Source organism: Pinus tabuliformis, chromosome 8 (assembly GCF_031772625.1).
Source record: "Pinus tabuliformis cultivar Carrire ecotype Pingquan chromosome 8, CPIR1, whole genome shotgun sequence".
NCBI classification, from domain to species: Eukaryota; Viridiplantae; Streptophyta; class Pinopsida; order Pinales; family Pinaceae; genus Pinus; species Pinus tabuliformis.
Genome location: NC_142294.1, coordinates 1,272,542,972 through 1,272,557,355, shown reverse-complemented (window position 1 = coordinate 1,272,557,355; position 14,384 = coordinate 1,272,542,972).

Here is a 14,384-nt window from a genome sequence, read left to right as displayed (position 1 = left end):
ACTTAGCTTGTTGTAAGCTTTCGCTAGGTCCAATTGAATGATCATACCAGCTTGTTTGTTGCTTTTGAGAGAGTGAACCACCTCATGAGCTTGGATGATATTATTGAGGATTTGTCTTCCTTCCACATAGCCCATTTGCTCCTCTGAGATGAGAGCTGGTAAAAGGGGCTTGAGTCTATTGGCAATCACCTTGGAAATAATTTTATACACCACATTACATAAAGCTATGGGTCTAAATCCATCCGGAGTCATGGATTTTTCCTATTTTGGGATCAAAACTATGAAGGAAGAATTAAAAGCCTTCAGAACCTTTTTGGATCTTCTTGAGTCTTCCACCACCTCAAGGATATCCTGTTTGACTGTTTTCCAACATGCTTTGAAGAAGTCTACATTGAACCCATTTGGGCCTGGAGCTTTTCCATTTTTCATTTCATTGATCACTTCACTGACCTCCTCTTCCGACACTGGCCTGTTAAGATTGTGGTTATCTTCTCTAGTAACCAGCTGAGGGATATACTGAGTGAAATGGTTGATGAACCTGGATCTATCCCCCAGAGGCTCCTCTGCAATACTGAGGAAATGTTGTACAAGGAGAGATTCCATGTCTTTGTGAGAGACGATTTCTCTCCCTTGAGAGTCTTTGAGCTTTGTGATTCTATTGTGTGCCTTGTGATTCAATATGAAGTTCTGGAAGGCCATGGAGTCTCTACCTAGTTGTATGATACCGCCTTTTTTCTATGTAAGAGATCTTATCATATTGAAATCTCCTACAACGATCCAGGGAATATTAGGGTGTCTTGCTCTTAGTTCCTCAAGGGAGGTGAGAAGCTTGAGTTTGTTTTCTTGCTTTTGAGGTCCATAGACATTTGTGATAATTTATATCTCCTTATCACCTAAAGGTTGACAAACCAAAGAAAGATAGTTCCTAGATGCCTCAGCATCCAGGATTCCAAATTTATGTGGATCCCATACCATGAGAATACCCCCGCTAAGTTTTTTGCTTTAACTTCTAGATACTAATACTTGATTAGCCATTTATTATGAATTTCTCTAATCTTATCCATCAAACATTTTGTCTCCCGAATAAAAACCCTATCTGGTTTTTCTTCTTTTATTCTAGTACTGAGATTTCTTTGTTTCCTTCTATTTCCTATGCCTCTAATATTCTAGGTTGTGAGCTTCATTAAGAAAGGTTTGTAAAGGAGTAGCTGGTGAGCTATTTCATCTTACCCGAGTTAATAAATATTTTCCCACATTCATTCAGCAACTCTTCTGTCTTTTTCTTCCTCTTTTCCTGCCTGGGTTTTTTGGAGATTGTGCCTGTGTCTCCTCCATCATTTTGACCCCTCTGTGTTCCTGGCTTTCATGATTTATTTTGACTCCAGTTCCCTTCGATTGTGATCTCCATAGGAAGAGCTATTGAACTCTATCATATTCCTCTTTTGGTAGGGAGTCCACTCCTTTAGTCGTCCCTTGTTCCATAAATTTCTCTAGATCAAGATTTTCCCTATCTAGAATCTCCTGTAGTTCATGGTCCTCCGTTCCTGCCTCACTTGGAGTCATCTCATGGTCCCTATTCATCTCCATAATGTTTTATATGATATCTTCCATGCTGTCATCCCTTTCCTTCTTAGTGATAATGTTCTCCATTTCCTGGTTTGTTTCTTTGTTTCCTTCTTCTTCTTTTAGGATCTTAAAGCTATTGTGGCTCGGTTGTCTTTCCTCATTGATCTTCTTTTGCAGCCTCTTTCCACCTTTCCCTTTACCCCCAACCTTGGTAAAACCCTCAGGATTTTTATCCATGGTGGTTTTCACATTTCTCTCGATGTTGTTTGTTGGGCAGTCTCTATATAGATGCCCATGCTCATGGCATTTGCGGCACCCAAATGGGATCTGCTCATAGTCCACCACCTATACCCATTTTTCATCATATACTTCTAAAATTATCACATCTAGAAGTGCTCCAGATAAGTCCATTTCCACACATATTTGGGCAAAGGAGGTGTATTTTCCTTTCAAAGTCACATATGAGATCTTTATAAAATGCCCCAGTTTGTTGCCTATTGTTTTCAGCGATTCCGGTAGCCAATAATCCAGAGGAAGGGAGTATAGTATGATCCATACCGGTACTGATGTAAATGTCTCGCATTCCAAAACAAAGTTCATCATCCATGGCCGCATGTAGAGGCCTGAAACAACATAGAAATATGGTCCTCCTTTAAACACTCTATCTTTATCCTCTAGGCTTGTGAATACTACTATGAAGAAGCCCTTGGATCCCATATGAAGGTGTATTTCTCCCTTTGGCTTCCAGTGGCTCCTTATCCATACATGCAGCACCCTCTTCGTCGGCCATATTCCCATGAATTTGTAGATGTTTGCATGTTTCGTCATATGATCCCAATGCACTTGTAGCGTAGGGTCGCTTAAGATGACCCGAGGAATGATGTTCGACTTAGGTTTATAGACCCTAGTTGTCCTTATAGAAGTAGGTTTTTGCCTTCTATCCCCTTTCTCCTTTTCCTTACTAGCTTCCTACTGCTCCCCTTCCTATTCACGAGGTCTGTTTCCTCCCAATATATCCATGTTACTTGCCACTATTTCCTTCTCCAGAGGTTTCTTGAAACGCTGCTTTCCCGCGTCCTTGCTTCTATCCGTAACTACATGATTGTAGGAGGGAGCAACACTCCCCCATGTGCATCCCGCCATGGTGCCCAACGTCAAAACCCTAACCCTAGATCAAGTTGCAGAGCCTCCCCAGTGAAAATTCAGTAGTCACCTAATAGAAAGCTTATATTTCCTTTTCAATTATTTATTTAATTGAATTTGGTTAGATTTCTTTTAATTTCAGATTTGGCATTTTGATTTTATTTTTTCATTTTAATTTTGTTTTGATTTGATTTTGCAGGAAAATAGTTGAAGAGATGAAGAAAAAATAATATTAATCAATGAGAAGACTCCAGCAATACAAGAATGGAATTTTAAGCCAATAAAAATTGATTAAACAAATTTATTCTTCAACAAACTTTCCTAGTTTGAATTCCTTTGTAAATATTATAAATAACAGATTGTAGAATGTAATAAGGACTTCTCTCCTCTGCAATTCTAAAAGCATTTCTGTAATAGGGATTTAGAGTTGTAGGTGGGAGGAGTAAAAATTTCAGATATGGGGATTATTGAAGATTTTTATTTTGCATTCTGAATTATGTATAAAGGGCTAAGTTTTCACTATTGCAACTATTGTTTTGAAAGCAGAAATTCAAATATTGTAAAGGACCATTAGAGACCGGAGCTGGAGAAATGGATTCAATAAATTGGTATTTATAATATTATTATTTTAAATGCTGGTTTCATTTTATGATGACAGGAATGTGTCAATTTACTTTCATATTTGTGCATTTTTGTCAGTATGGGTAATTTGTCTCTATTTTATGTTATCATTTATCTCTGCTCTTATGGGCTGAATTCTGATTTCTGAGTAACTATTTACTCAGAAATATGTCTTTTAATAATGGCTTAATAAATAATGATATGTTGTGAACTTTTTCCACATATTATTGTTTAATTATTCAAGTTACTAATTAAATGATAAAAATCATTCTGCGAACTTCTTCTTGAGTGTCGTTGGTTGATTATTTTAGTTAATAGGTTCCTAAATAGGATGTGTTTGGTATTCATAATGTCAGTTACTTGAACTACTTCGTTAGCTTGATATTCATTATAAGCTAGACATATTTAAGTCCCAATACTTTAAATATCTTGCTCTCGGTTGGGTTAGATCTATATCTGCCTAATTGAGAGAGGATTAGGATTTAATTCCTTTTGCTTGCATTATAGAATAAGTTCACATTTAGATTAATTTCTACATTCTTTTAAGTCTTCTTCCAAAAGAGACAAACTTTACTTTTGACTTGGTTGAGCCCCAAATCAACATAAGGATCACTTTCTTGCCTGATCAATAAGAGGTTTGATCTGATGTCTCTTCTCCATTGGTGAATGACCGTCATATTTTAAAGACATTGGAGATTGAGAGAAGGTAACTGGACCTAGTTGAACCAGTCAGAACCACCATTCCAAACGGAAAAGGTGTTGCTTTAAGTCCGCCGCCATGTTGTTGCAGCGAATTTCGAGGCTTCAACATTTTGGCACTAGGAGGGCTTGAAACTTGTTGTCTAAGTGGAGCCTTTGTATTCTAACATCTTATTATTTATCATGATGGTTCCTCTTAAACTTCCAATTTGGAGTTGTATCCATGGACGTGCATCTTCTAATACTCCACTTGAAGTAAGACTCCTGTCTCAGGTAAAATTTAATGGTAAGACAAATTCTTCTGCTTTTAATCATGCCTTTCAATTTATTGAAGAATTTTCGAATTATGATTTTCAAAGAATTGATGAAGGAATTTTATGCAAAATATTTACTCTCACATTCACGTCAAAACCCAGAAAATGGTGTCGAATTCTTCCAGTTGCCTCAATTCATAGCTGGGATCAGTTTGTTAGAATGTTCCTTTGTAAATTTAACGACCTTAACTACGAACATGTATGTGACGATTTTAAAGATTTACAAAGATTCAAAAATGAATCTTTGATTGATTTTACCATTAGGTTTCACATAAATTGTTTGGAATCTAAAATTGAAGAAAAACCTATGGATGAGGAATTATTAGATTGCTACGAACATATTTGCTCTCTTTCTCCCATTCATAGTCCATGTGAAAGTATTTCAAGCTTTGCTCAAAATCCTTCCAATTATATTAACATAATTGAGAATTTCAATATGAAGATACAAATAAATGATGATGAAGTGGCCTCTATTATTTACGATCAATTTCTTCATTTAGTGCGTACTTCTTACAATATTTATAGTAATCAGGATGCATCTTCACATGTCAACGAATCTCAATCACAAATCTTGGAGAATTTTACTATTCAAGTGCAAGAAGATACTAGTAATAATCTTGAAGAAGATACCGCTTTGAAATTTGAAAACCAGTATGCGTTAAATTCAGAAAATTAGAACATAAATTAGCAAGTATAAGCAGCAATCGAAGTTTCCAATAACACATAGTTTGCTGTACAAATTTATGAATTCTTTTATGATGAGCAAATGCCAAATTCAGGAGAGAAAAGAAATATTTTTCAAGAAAGCACAAGTACACAAATGAATGATCTCAAAAATGAAATTTACAATGAACATAATGCACAAAATTTCTCAAATAGAAACGTTTTTAAATCCATTTCTTTCGATTCTCATTTTTCCCTTCGTGATATTTTTTTTGATGGAAATTTATCCCCTCTTGATATTAATGATATTTTAGAAAATAGAGAGGTTGATCTTAATGAATTTCCAATTAGTTTTTATCAAGATAGAGAATTAAGTATTGATCATTCTTCTGGAATTAATGAACATGTGCTTTATACTCCTTTTTGTGATACATTGGATAAGATTGAAAGGAATTCCAATGAATGTCATGAGGTCATTTATGATAGTACTTTGACATTGACGACATTGATTTGTCAAGTTCACTATTGAATGCTCATGATTAAAGTCTAATCAAATGTGAAAATGAAGAACATTATAATTCAGAATTTTTTTCAAGCAATTCTCATTTTCAAACAATTAATCATACTCATGATTTCATCATTCGAGAAAACATTCCAATCTATGATTTATATGATGATCAAGATCTCATTCCTATTCATAGTCATGATTCTCTTTCTAATTCACAAGTTGGTATTAGAAATAATTCAAATTCTATTATTCTGACCGAGTCTTGTGAAAAGGAAATTATTTTAAATCAATCCCAATTGTGTTGTAACAATAATTGTAACACTAGTGTAAACTATGATTTGATTTTATTATTTTTCCTTCATTTATTTTGTTTAAATTCATATTTGTTTTCTGTTTTTAATTTTCGATTTTTAGATAATTTGTGTTGGCATATTGAGCAACTCAGTATTGAGCACTCAATTGATGTATTGTCTGAATGGGAAAATGAAGTTTCAGGTTTTAATTGTGAACATCAAGAATGATTTCTCTTCCAATTTCAACTGATATTCATTTCTTATCAATTACTTCTACTTTCTCAAAGGCAGTGTCAACAAGAGAGTGTATTTTCACAATATGGCTAACAATCTGATTCAATTAATAATCATCCATTGTATTTAACAAATTTTCATCCATTTTTCATTGACCCCTTTGAAAATTATTTGGAAAATTTTCTTTTACAGAAGTTGTTAATAGTTTAACACTTGCACATAACGCTAATATATTTATTCATGCCATTGAAATATCATTTTCACAATCTAGCATGTTATCTTCTCTTTTGAATCCCTTCCAATCATCAAGAGCAGAAATTCATTAAGGTTTCTATGATCCAATTGAAATTCAATTGGAAAGGGAATTTCAAGGGAAGGTAATTGTAAATAAACTGCTAACGGTAACTATACATTCTAAAATCAGACTTATTTTCCTTAGTTTAATTTTATTCCTATTTTTGTTACTAATGATTGATTTGTACATACATGTAAGAATCAAAATGCTTACATGGTTACATTGGAAGTATGACTATACATAGTCAGGTTTCCTTCATTAAGTTAGAAATAGGAATATATTAAATTAGATTAAATTTCTTTTCTGTTTACACTTATTTTATTATTTATGATATTCAATAAAGTAAGTAATGAATCTGACTTCTTATGGGCATTCCCTTTCATTTTCGAAAAAACAACTTGGAATATTTTAGAAGCTCTTAAGATCATACATATTTATGAAACCTTTAATTGTCTTGTCTTGCAAAAAATTCATCTCAAAAATCATACAGAAATTCCAAGAATTTGCTGCAACTTGACAATTTTGGATTCATAAGTATTTCTAAAAAAGAACTCGCCACCACTCATGTTTTCTGATGTAAATTGGAGGTGGATGCAATTTGGAAAATTCATTACTTAGCATTTTAGATTAAAAAAGTAGGTGATGTTGAACATAAGAAAACTTTGAGAAAATTTGGGAGAACTTGAAGACTCATAAGGTAAAATTTTCAGTCAATTTTCTTCCAGGTATACATTTATAGGCTCATCGTCATCTATGGTTAGTTTTACTTTTTTCAATGGTAATTCTTTATTCTTGTTCTATTTCTTTTGCAGGTTTTCATTCATTTTGGAGACTTGAAACAAGCAGACAACTATTTTAAATCTGCAACATGTTCAGGGAAGTATTAGTTGTTTTGTTAGAATTTGAGGATTCATTAATTTTCCTTATATGTTTCATTAAAATTCCGTTCAGACTTTTAAAAACATTATCGGGAAATTCATGTTGGATCATTATAATATCACAAATCTCCTCATAAGAAAGTCACGATAACATCTTCCTCTGATCGAATAATCTGATGGTTAATCAAATTATTGAATGGAGTTTTTATAGAAATGAAAATTGAGTTGGGAAATTTTATTTCGAATACTTTAAAAACATCTCAATCTCATTGTATTCGCCATATAGCATTATTAGAGCATTCCAATGTCGGAACATTTCATATAAAGCATCAATTGAAGTATTGCGATATCCACCAAATTTCAGACATGATAACACATTCAATTCTAGTTCTAAAAGATATCGCATCCATTTATAAATCACAAATTTAGTTAAAGCACATGTTTTAAAAGTTTTGATGTTATGGACCTGATATGGCATTTAAATTCAGTTTTAAAATATATCGCATCTTCTCATAAAATCACAATTTCAATTGGGACATACATTTGAAAGTTCTGATATCCCAGATCCGATAAGATATCGAATCCATTTAATAAAACTATCACATTTTTTCTACATCACATATCGGAGGTTTTCACATATGAATGCATCAAGTATCTCCGATCATGCGATACTCCCATCCTCTCCAATCTTCGATAAAAAAATTCACGATATCGCACCATCCATATCACATCATCCATATCGCAAAATTTTATCATAAGTATTCCCGATAGGAAACCTGTGATACAAGATCCCCGATATGACTCCTTGGTAATCTTTCATATCATAATATCACGCATATAGGACGGACCCACCAATTTTCCACGTCGTCCATCGCATCCCCGCAATCCTAAAATAATATCGGCGTGTCCTTTTAACAACTCCTATCTTTGATTCTCCGATATTGCGATCACTTTATCGCATATATTCACATCGCAATTGTGATATCGCATTTTTACATAGCATATGCCCATATCGCAAATTTGCTATCGTAACAAATATATCGCATCACAAAACTCAAATGAAGCCTTGCCTTAAGATTCATTGATGCGATAAACTCTGATATATGTCTCTCTTCCATTGTCAATTAACTATCATATATTACTCAATCACATATCGACAAAGGTAAAAATCGCAGATTGAAATTTATGCATGGGAAAGAAACTTGTGATGCGAAACATTCGATAAGGCGTTGTGCTATATAAAAGATTTTAAGGCACTCTTGGGCAACCACTATGATAATGAAACAATCAATAACAAAATTACAACATGGTTAGATCATTTTTATTTTTCTTATATTTGAGTTTTAGATATATCACTCTATATTTAATATATGAAATTCAAGACCTTCCCATCTACACACTTGTATTTCATTATCTTGGATTTGGTCTTAATTTTGAAATATTTATGAAAATCATGGAGTTGATATGAAACTTATAATATTATGAGAACATTCATCGTTGCAATTCATTAAAAAGCATCCTTTCATTTCTGATGAATTCAGTTCACTTCAGATTCCTAGAACATGAAGCATTGTTTTCTTCTAGTTTGTTGCTTGTTTTAGTATAGATTTAATAAAAGATGATTTTGGGTTAATAAGATTTCAGTTAGTTCAACTTCTTCATGCTTTTAATTCTAATTAAAATAAGAAGTTAGCTAGTATTGGAGAAGATGATATCTTTCAGGTATGATTAAATGCAATTCTCCAATGGTAAGTTTCATGTACCCATTCTCATTACTTTACTTTTATTTTTAGTTTCATTTTTAATTTTTGCTGATCTTGAACTCTATTTTTGCAAGTCTTCATGAACCCATTGCTCCTCTACCAGATCAGTGTTGAATCTCATTCTCTTTTGTTTAGTTTGATTTGAGATTCTTGAAAGAAGCAGTAATAATCCTCATTGAATCAACTAAACTGGGGAGTTTATGAAGCTCTAACTGTTTCCTTAAGCATCACTTTTATTTGAAAATGATTAAGATGATTTTTGCAGGTTTTTCTTCGAAACAAGAAAGTTTGCAGCAGAAAGAAACTTCTCATTTAATATATTATCTATCATCACTGCTATCAGAAGCCAAAATGCTTATAACTCTACAAGATAAAATTTATCTAAATCTCAACCAAAGAAGGAACATTCACATGATTATTTTCTTTTATCTCTTTTGTTGAGACATTTGTATAAGTAGTTTTGATGGAGTTTATCTTTTAAATTTGGATTTTTCTTTCAGTTTTTGCTTTCTTCAATTTATTTTGGTTTTCTAATTTATTTTCTTACTTTAGCTTAGGAATTATTTTCTTTTTGTTTTCGGTTTTGTTTTGATTTTGGTGACTCTACCATGATTTATATGAAAAGACATTTCTTGTTCAACAACGGTTGGCATACAAGGGGAAGTCTTAAACTCTGCCTATATCAGTGAATTTCATTTATCATTAAAGGCATATGTTTATGGAACCATAAGATCACCTAGCTTTAAATATTTTTCATGGAGGAACACAAATCCTTCCTAAGTGATTGAGTTTACTTTAACAAGGAAATAATTGATTTGAGTTTAACACAATGCATACCTCCTACCCCTCCACATAAAAACCTATGATTGATAGCTGCAGGGAAAGAATTTGGAGCAAATATTATGAAAGTATTATGTCCATTAAACATAAATTTATATTACCATCCCACCTCTTTCACTCAAATACATCATAAACTAAAATCTTGCAAATACGCTTATCAAAAGAGTGATTAAAGATGAAGCACAGGCAATACAAGTAAACTCGTCGGGGCTATGGACGCTCGGTGGCAGCAGGACTAGGCTTGTATGGCATAAAAGACAACTTTGCCAGGGTATTGTTCAGGCTCGCTGGCAGCGAAGCGATGTCAGAGACAACCATAAAATGGATATATGCTTTATCAAAAAGTCCTATCTCTACCTTCTATTATTATATGAGGTAGTTTTAAAACAAATTTTCCCGAATTTGGATTCATGTCTTTTACTCTAGTCTGTTTTGAGTACTTATCTTTACAAACTCATATTATTTAATCTATTTAAGTGGGACCTATGGAAATGTTTTACTGTTAGATGGTTTCTTGAACTCCATTATTTTTAACCTTTGGATAAATTAAAGTTCATTATCTTTAACCAGAGATAACTAGTTCTTCCTAGTGTGTTGCCATTATTGTAGGGAAAACCCAACACCCCCCATTTTTGACTTATTGACTCAAATAATGGGGACCCTTTCTATAAATTTTTGGTAAAACACCTTTTATAATTTTCATTAAGATTTTTTTTCCTTTTTTACTTTCTTCGGATTTATGTTTTGATTATTTCTTTGAATCCGATTTTTCATAAGATTTCCATTGATACTTGTTTCGCTTCTGGACAACTGGTTTGTAAATGGCACTACTTTGAAGTCTGATCATTTTCTCACCTGGACCAAAATTGTAAATAAATGTATAATATTTCAATTTTTGTAAGTAATTAAGTTAAATAGTCGTTCATTGTAAATATTGACTTTTAGTTAACTCTTATTAATTTTTCATTTTCTCACTAACAGTCTTACAAAATGACCCAGCTAAATCATACAATGGATGAAAACGTGTTTCAAAATCTTGGTAATTTACTCCAATTTATTATTTTAAAACTAATTGCCAAGACCATATTCTCAAAATTGCAAAGTGATTATAGTCCAATTTGTAGAATTATTAATTCCACGTGAGACCCACTTCATATCACTTGCTTCCTTCCAAGAACTATGATTTTTAAATTGCGATGCAATATTACGATTGTGATACATCACAAATCGCATATCGCAAATACATTTTTTATTTTTTTACGACATTATTAAAACATGCGATATGCGATTCAAGAAAAAATGCGATGGTTTTTTTTCTCATATCCTAAGTTTCTCACACTCCTTATACCTCCAAGGCCTACGTCACCTCACATCACCCTCATAGCTTATCCCTCCACCTCACTCGCCTCAACATCACCCTCACCTCCCTCCACCTCCCACCTCCCTCCAGTCGTTATTATTCCCACCTTATCACTCCACTATCCCTCTACTCTCCACGCTCCTCACACTCACACTAATACCTTTTATTTTGTAATTTAAAAAAAATAAATTAATATATAATATTATAAAATTATATATTAATTATATATATTTTTTATATATTTTAATTATAATATTAATATAATACTATTTTAATTAACCATTAATTTTTTTTATTAAATTAGTTAAACATTTAATAAGAATTAATAAATGCAGTTAAAATTGATTGTTATTAATTAATTAATAACAACAATTTAATTTAGAAATAGAATTTAATCAAAAAATTCAGATTTTTAGCCCAAACAATAAAATTTTCAAAATTCGCTGATAACCATTAATGAAAGGTATTACATGAGCTTTTTTTTGAACTGCTGGAGCGCGATCCGAGACACCCGCTGGCCAAGCTCTGCCTCCCGCTTGCTCCCTCGGCCCTCCTCGGCCCTCGGCCTTCCAATTCTCTATGAGGCCTGATCTCTCTAGATCCGTCGCGGGTTTGTCCAGCGGATCTCTTCCCTGCAATCTGCCTGGCCATGGGTGTTCATTTACCCTGAGCAGCTTGCAAGCCTGTTCTCCATGGAGGTGGTGGGTTGATCAGGTGCTCATGTCCTAAGTGTCGTAAAATGCTCAAAATTTAAAGTTCTCAGAACTAGTTCAAAGTTGAATTACTGGAAAGTGCTCGTCTTCCTGATTCTGGTGCCGCAAACGGTTCGAAAAACGGTAGCCGTATGAGGAAGTTATGGCAAAAAGAAGAATTTGCCCATAACATTAGAAATTTTAATTTTTCAAAAAAATTAAAAAAGGAATATTCTGCAAAATATTCCTTGGAATATTCTGCAAAATATTCCTTGGAATATTCTAGAAAATATTCCCTTTACACAGCCAATCAGAAGCTGCCACGTGGCAGGCTCGGAGGCCGCCACGTGGCCCCCAGATGACGTCAGCAAGATGGTTGGGCGGATGTATTAAAATTTTTTGGTCGGATGGGGGATTGAACCCCCGACCTATGGTCTATGAGCCAAGTGCTTTACCGCTGGACCACGTGGTCACATGTTGACTAAAGGGCGGAGTTAATTGTTTAAAAACTTTAAAGTCGGTTGGGGGCGAAAACCAAAGGGGGCCAGCCCCTAAGGGCCAGCCCCCCTTTCATATGACCACGACCCAGGAACCAGGGGCTTAAGCCCAACCGCCAGCCAAACTGCCAGCACGAAATCCGAGGCAACCACCCAAACATTAAATGTAACTGCAGTTAAGTTGGTGGAATTTTGGCAGGAGCGCCAAATTTGGCGGACCCGCCATAATTGGCGGAGCTAACTGGAGTTAACTAAAGTTAGCTGGAGTTTTTGTAGGGGCAACTGGCAGTTGGGAGTAAATGGCCATAACTTTGGCTAGGAAAGTCCGTTTTGGACAATTTTTTTTTAGATTTTGGGTATTTTCGACCTTCTGAAGCCATTTGTGCAGGTCTTACAGCCATCTGAGGTCATTTGCATAGGTTTTGGATCCGTGAAAGTTCTAGGAGCCACTAGGGCTCAGTTTTGTGAAGACTGTATAGGGTTGCAGGTATCCATTGGAGGTGATCCAATAGTCAATCCTGAAGGATTCAAGTGTTCTGAATCCATTTTTACCATCTATTTCTCATGTAGATGTTTCTAATCAGCTGTATTTTCAATTTGAGCATTTAATAAAAACAAGGACAAGCCCGGTTGGGAGCTTTGGACCCAGCAGACGTAGCCCTGGAGGGGGTGAACTGTTAAACAGTAAAAGGAAATAACTCTGCTATGCTTAAATGGGTCATGAGCAACTGAAAATTTCATGTGTTTTCTTTCTGTAAGACATGGAAATCTTTTAAACATGTTTAATTCTGAATTGAATACCTTGCAAACAAATTTCAAGTAGTTTCAAATTCAGATCAAGTTGGTATCAGAGCTCAGGGTTTTTGTGCAAAGATCTTCTAACTGTCTTGCAAGTATTGATGCTTACCAGGTTGAAACTTAAAAGAGGGGAAGGATAGTTGACTAGAGAACGAGAGAATCCTCAGTCAAGGAAGGCCAGAGAGCCATCACCTCCACCTTCAATTTCACCCTCAAGAGTCTCAGTAGAAGCTTCAAGGATGTCTGAACATGAAGGAGAAATTCCTACAGAGATAGATCCAAGAGAAGAAGAAAGAGTCTTCAGAAAGGCTTTCTTGGACCTCACTGAAATGGTGAGGATATTGTACCAAGAAAGAAATGAGAAATTGGCTGGAGAAGGGTCCAAACATCCACATGAAGGAGAGGGCTCTTCAGGAGGTAAAAAGGATGATGATCATTCCAAGAAAGGACATGGAGGAAATGGTGATCCACCACCCCCATCTTCACCTTCTTCCTCTTCATCCCCGTCTTCTTCTGTTCATAAGCATAGATCTTCTGGAAAAAGTCATTTTTTGAAGCTTGATGTAAAATTCGAATTACCTATGTTTAATGGTGAAGTGAATGCAGAAAAGCTTGACAACTGGATTAGGCAATTGGAAGTTTACTTGAGGATCCAGAATATGCATGATGATGCCACAAAGATTCAGTTGGCTTCTTTGAGAATGGATGGAGCAGCATTGGTCTGGTGGGAGGCCAAGACTAAAGAGGAGATCAAGAAATTTGGTAAGGTTACCTTAACATGGCCTGAATTTCTGTTAGCCATTAAAAAACAGTTTTATCCTCTTGCTCACATGCAGAAAGCCATCATGAATTGGAAAAATTTCAGACAACTTAAGGGTCAGAGTGTCCAAGACTACACCCAAGAATTCAGGAGAAGAGCTCTCTTGTTAGGGGTAGATTTACAGACCCAAGAAACCTTGCTGAAATACATCGGTGGCTTGCATAGCTACCTTAGACACACCATCTTGATGTTTAACCCTACTAGCCTGGACGAGGTTTGTGTCCAAGCTACCCATTTAGAGGCAAGGGGAAAAAACACATTTGAAGAGGGTAGAAACAAGCCCCACAAGGGGAAAAAAAAAGAGAAAACCTCCAAGGGAAAGAGCAAAAAGAATGCATCTGTCAAAAAGGAGAGTGAGAAAGTGATCTGTAAACACTGTTCTAAACCAAGCCATGAGGAG